The 6,584-nt window shown below is 42.0% G+C and overlaps 1 long non-coding RNA gene across 2 annotated transcripts; it reads left to right on the forward strand.

The window, feature by feature from the left end:
* The first annotated feature begins 40 nt into the window (after nt 1–40).
* On the forward strand, nt 41–4,019 carry LOC110531479. 2 transcript variants are annotated; one of them, XR_002474702.2, is made up of 4 exons: nt 41–105; nt 627–1,278; nt 2,144–2,191; nt 3,713–4,019. It is a non-coding gene; the product is annotated as an uncharacterized LOC110531479 (long non-coding RNA). The 2 variants fall into 2 exon arrangements; XR_005053178.1 differs by lacking the exon at nt 41–105 and having other exon boundaries at nt 148–1,278.
* Nucleotides 4,020–6,584: the final 2,565 nt, after the last annotated feature.

Raw genomic sequence — 6,584 nt, forward strand, 5'->3', positions numbered from 1 at the left:
TAACAACCCTGCCGATTGACAACACAAAATCGGTCGCGCTGCACATGCGTCATTTTTGACCTAGCGCCTTGACGTGACATCCGAGCCTAGCAGGGCAGTGTACAGGTAAGAAAATCCGTTTTTTTTTGTCTTCTCGACCATTTTGCTTTTTATCAATTTGGGAAGGAATTTGTGGTTCTGAATTTATATAATCTGTAAATGCGCGACATAACATAAAATAATTATACGTAGTGTAATTATATTCAGCTGTGAGCGCTTTGGAAGTGTGCTGTATAATGAAAGTGTTTGTTTATTTGCCTGTCAGTTTCAACAAAATGACACGTTTATCTAGTCTAGGTTTGTGATAATCCATGTTAAGATGGTAACAGTTATTTGTTGATAGAGCAAATTGATAAGATGTTATGCATGGTTTTCTCAGATATTGAAATGTGACCCTTGCTCTATAGATTATTTTCTGAAAAATACGTTTGAACTACACACCCTGGCTGCCACTTCTCTGCACATTCTCAAGAATGTTATCTAAAATCTTTTTGAGTAGGCTACATCAAGAGATTGGATGACTCAGGGATTGCTTGCATCAATACAACTCTCCACTCATCCCCTGTTATTTCCAATCTTTCTTCTAGGGAAGCATAAAGTGCCTTAGACAGAATGAGTGTCACCAACTACACAGAGGAAAGTATGAGCAAGATGGACAAAAGCAGTTCCTCTGGATGTACACAGGAGGAAAACGTCCTTCAGCTGGAAAGACATGGTCATGTTCCTTGAGGGAGAGGACTGCTAGCATTGAAAGTACGGTATGCAATAAGAATTGAGCAGTAAAGGAAGGCTAACCGATATCAGAGCCTTTTTATGTGTAAATAGGTTATGTAAAGAAACACTGACAATGGTGACTGACTGTTAGACTTATTCTTAGAGGAGTATCTACCATGGTGGATAAATGAATATATCCCATAAAGGCTGTTTACCATTAAAAAAGGTAGGTCACAGTTCCGGTCTACTTAAGGAGTGGCTCTCCCATACGCACCAATGCAATAGCAGCTGAGTCTGATCTAGTTAGTTCATTGACTGTGTATAAACCAGAAAAAATATCTTGCTTGCTCTTCCGTCTCAGGTATCTACCACAAATCACGTGACAATATTTTTGCCCACAATTCCAGAACAACACGTGCTCCGGTCGTTAAAGAACGAGCGTATCTTTGCTTGGCAGCCCGGCGAAGACCTGTCCACGGAGTAGATGTGTGAGGTCACGTTCAGACGCTGCAATCAGCTGTTCCGGTACGACTTCTTTGACACACGATGACATCATGGGGAAGTCGTGGAGTACAGTGGTGCTGAATGACTGTCTGGGCATGTATGACTGGCCCCTCCCTGGGTGCCAAGTATTTGAATCCTTAACAAATGGGTGAGTTTAGATGGATCGATGGCCTAAGAGGAGAGAAAGAGAGAGAGATGGGGATAGAGAAATTGTCAGGGCATGTACAGCTGGTCACTGGGGGAAAAGTTCCTGGACCAACAAATGGGTGAGTTTGGATAGATGGGAGGAGAATGGATGGATGGATTTTGTTTTCTTTATGTGATTTGCAGAGACCAGTCAAAACAGTAGTGTTTACAGTAGTGTCTCATAGACTGGCTGGACATGCTTACTTACAAGCCCCTAACCAACAATGCAGTTTAAAAAATCAGAATAAGAAGGAAAAAGGAACAAGTAATAAAGAGCAGCAGTAAAATAACAATAGCAAGTCTATATACATGTGGTACCGCTTGCAAGTCTATATACATGTGGTGGCACTGGTTAGTCCAGGTAATTGAGGTGATCTGTACATATAGGTAGAGTTATTAAAGTGACTATGCATAAATAATAACAGAGAGTAGCAAGCGGTGTAAAATAGGTTGGGGGGGGGGGGGCAATACAAATAGTCTGGGAAACCATTTTATTAGATGTTCCAGGAATCGAATGGCTTGGGGGTAGAAGCTGTTTAGACCTAGACTTGGTACCGCTTGCTGTGCGGTAGCAGAGAGAACAGTCTATGATAACATCATTTTGAAGAAGCATCATATGGAGTAATGCATGTCTTTATCTTCTCAGGAGACATGATATAAGAGATTATTACAGTGTAAGCATGGCTTTGTTCTGTTTCAGATGTTTGGTGGGACAGTGGCCAACTCCGGATCCCAGAGACATAGCCGAGTATGTGCAGGATACGGAGGACATGACAGTAGACAAACAATCAGCATACACATTCATTCATATCTACCTTCTCCCTTTGAAATGTATTGGAAGCCATGCAAACACGTCTAAACAGTGATTTCATAGTGGCAGGTTATTGCTGTTCAGTGTGTTATGCATGTATGCACTTTGCCCTGGATGCGGCTAACTATGCTAGAATGCTGTACCTAAAAGACAACTTGTAGTTGTTAACACACTTTTACATTTAAGCAGACACACTTATCCAGAGTGACTTACAGTAGGGAGTGCATACATTTTTCATCATTTTTCCAAACTGGTCCCCGAACCCACAACCCTGGCGTTGCAAGCACCATGCTCTACCAACTAGGCATTGACCCAAATGTTCTCCATAAAAACAAAGAGAGAAAAAACCTAAAAGGTTGTCAGTAGAGAAACAGATTGCACATCGCCCATAGATAAACAGGTATGGAGACAATACGACTACAGGCTATGTATTTCTCTACTTCAATAAACATATATCCAGGGACACAAAACTGTTGAAATACAATGACACGCCAGTTCAATACAATACAACTTCTCGTGTCCGAAGTCAAGCTGTAAGCTGCAACTGTTGTTGTCTCCCTCCAATACCAGAGCTATGAGGACCACAGCCAAGTACGATCCTAGGACACAGGTGGATGGGACACAAACACTGGTTATTTTGTATTTGTAATCAAAATAAATACACAGACTTATATAAAAACGTAAATATAATGGAAACCAAACCTTGCACCATTTTTTGTTTTCTTCAGCAACTCAGCCATGATTCATAGAGTTAAACGACTTGAGTGTCAATGAGGATTCACTAGGAGCTATCCTGTCTGCACTCTGATTAAAAAAGGATTGTGGATGTGATTGGTTGTGTGACCAGCAGGGCTATTGTGATCAGATTGCAGATGCACTTAAAAAACTAGACGATTGCTTCTCCGATTACTTTTGAATTTCGGAAGAGATGTTTCTGGGGGAAAAAAGGGTGCATTGTGACACCTTTCTGTTTTCTTGGTGGCATTCGGTTTGGCTTTGAAAACGGTGCCAGTTTGGGTCTGTTCCACCTGAGCTTTCGAACTGCGGGTAAGGGACCACTGTGAGGACACACCAGGTTTGTTTGATGGATCCTTTTTGTCTTCTCTCGGGCCTCTTGGGGGGAGGTGAAAGTGTACATTTGTGTGGTACTGATCCTGTGACTATTGGTACTGTTTTGGAGGGAGGGCATAGCCCCCCCCCACCCCCCCTTTCCTTTGCAACTACCATTCTCTTGCCAACTATATTATTTACGTATTTATTTTTATTTGTGTATTGTATGTCTCGTTTTGCTCTATATGGAAAGAACACGTTTAATTATTTGTAATGAACATCTACATCTTTGAAAATTACAATGGAAACACTGAAAAGAATGTGGGGCACTCTCTTTCAGTGTTAGCTTGTGATGTTATATATCAAATCTATCCAACCTATATTGATTGTGACTTATGTCTTTGACAGGTCAGAGACCCCAAGACTGCTGGTGATGCCAGGAGTGATGGTAGGAGATACGGGGGAAAAACTGGGTGAGAACGGACTGGACAATGAACAGGTTTAATACCATTTGTTTTTATAGAAAATAAAATGATGCCTTTCATCACACCATCCTATTCTTTGGCATTCAGTCTAAATGAGAAACATTCGTGTTATTATATTACTAAACACTCATTCATTGTGAACAACGTCTTTTTGCGCCCCTACTGGATGGAAATTATAAATGTAATGGCTGTGCTCAATGCAATGGCACTTATAAATGTAGATCCTTCAAACACCCACAAACAGGGAAATCGATCCCAATCAAAGGTGTTATTACGTGCTTCACTAAGGCAGTTATTTATCTTATAACTTATCCTTGTGGTAAAAAATGATGTAGGTAAAACAAAGCGTGAATTAAAAGTACGTATCTCAGAGCATCGTAGCACCATTAGGTGTAAAAACTTTACTTACCCAGTTGCGGCCCACTTCCTAGAGGCAGGCCACTCGATTTCGTCTCTGCGTTATATTGGCATCGAACATGTCACCCTCCCTAGGAGAGGGGGTGACCTTGATAATTATTGTTAAAACGAGAGGCTGCCTGGATCTTTAATTTAAAGACCCTTGCTCTCTTCAGTCTCAACGTAGACTTTGATCTGAAGCCACTCTTGTGATTATTGTGACTTTGCCATTGTAATTGTTTGTAAGCTTGTGTAGTCGAAAATGAATTTATGATCGTATGCTATCCATTTGTTGTTTGTTGTTTGTATGCTGTTCTTTGTATGACATTTTAATATTTGATAATTAACCAATGATATTAGGCCACTCTTGGCCATGATTACAGACACCTGTGTCTTTTTACACTACATAAACAAGTCCTCCTACAGTGTTTGCGATTATACCCTGATGAAGACAGCTTGGCTGTCGAAACGTTGGTAATTACATTTTTGCATCTGAGCTCCTGCGGCTCTCTTTTATTTTCAAGTTTTCTACTCCGCTAGCCAGCACCTCGCCTAAATAGGTGTGCATTTCTTTTTCTTCTAGACAATTCAAGACCACCAGAGGGCAGTAGAATCCTACTTTATATAACTTAGAACGTCCACAATGTTATTTGGAACAGAACTTTCAACCATAAGAATGTTCTCTCCCAGGGTGTGCATAACATTCTCTCCCAGGGTGTGCATAACATTTTCTCCCAGGGTGTGCATAACATTTTCTCCCAGGGTGTGCATAACATTTTCTCCCAGGGTGTGCATAACATTTTCTCCCAGCATAACATTTTCTCCCAGGGTGTGCATAACATTCTCTCCCAGGGTGTGCATAACATTCTCTCCCAGGGTGTGCATAACATTCTCTCCCAGGGTGTGCATAACATTCTCTCCCAGGGTGTGCATAACATTCTCTCCCAGGGTGTGCATAACATTCTCTCCCAGGGTGTGCATAACATTCTCTCCCAGGGTGTGCATAACATTCTCTCCCAGGGTGTGCATAACATTCTCTCCCAGGGTGTGCATAACATTCTCTCCCAGGGTGTGCATAACATTCTCTCCCAGGATGTGCATAACATTCCCTCCCAGGGTGTGCATAACATTCCCTCCCAGGGTGTGCATAACATTTTCTCCCAGGGTGTGCATAACATTTTCTCCCAGGGTGTGCATAACATTTTCTCCCAGGGTGTGCATAACATTTTCTCCCAGGGTGTGCATAACATTTTCTCCCAGGGTGTGCATAACATTCTCTCCCAGGGTGTGCATAACATTCTCTCCCAGGGTGTGCATAACATTTTCTCCCAGGGTGTGCATAACATTTTCTCCCAGGGTGTGCATAACATTTTCTCCCAGGGTGTGCATAACATTCTCTCCCAAGGTGTGCATAACATTCTCTCCCAGGGTGTGCATAACATTCTCTCCCAGGGTGTGCATAACATTCTCTCCCAGGGTGTGCATAACATTCTCTCCCAGGGTGTGCATAACATTCTCTCCCAGGGTGTGCATAACATTCTCTCCCAGGGTGTGCAGAGTTTCTACATTACAAATGCTTAGAAATAAGCTATACAGTGTACAAAACATTAGGAACACCTTCCTAATATTGAATTGCACCCCCCCCCCCCTGCTCTCAGAACAGCCTCTTGTTGTCGGGGCATGGACTCTATGAGGTGTCGAACGTGTTCCACAGGGATACTGGCCCATGTTGATTCCAATGCTTCCCACAGTTGTGTCAAGTTGGTTGAATGTCCTTTAGGTGATACACACTGGAAACTGTTGAGCTTGAAAAACCCAGCAGGTTGCAGTTATTGCCACCTACTACCATACCCAGTTCAAAGGCTCTTAAATATTTTGCTTCACCAATTCACCCTCTGAATGGCACACATACACAATCCATGTCCCAATTGTCTCGAGGATTAAAAACCATTCTTTAACCTGTCTCCTCCCCTTCATCTACACTGATTTGAAGTGGATTTAACAAGTGACATCAATAAGGGATCATAGTTTTCACCTTGATTGACCTGGTCACTATGTCACGGAAACAGTATTCCTAAAATGAGCTCAATGGTTATTGGCAACTACCTAATATATTCTTAGTTTCACCAATCAGGTTTGCAGTGTTTCACAAAGTCCCTCTGGAAATATGCTCAATAAGATCAGTGATGTCACCCTGAGGGATACTCCGTCATTCATTTTTAAGGTGAGGAAACACACCTGCATGCACACACACACACACACACACACACACACACACACACACACACAGACTCACACACACTTTCCTCTCTGGAAAAAGGAAAGGATGAGGAAGTAGAAGTACATTTTTTACAACTAACTGCGTGTCTACGACTATGATCAAATATCTACTATTGTGT

The sequence above is a fragment of the Oncorhynchus mykiss genome, chromosome 9, assembly GCF_013265735.2.
Source record: "Oncorhynchus mykiss isolate Arlee chromosome 9, USDA_OmykA_1.1, whole genome shotgun sequence".
Taxonomy (NCBI): Eukaryota; Metazoa; Chordata; class Actinopteri; order Salmoniformes; family Salmonidae; genus Oncorhynchus; species Oncorhynchus mykiss.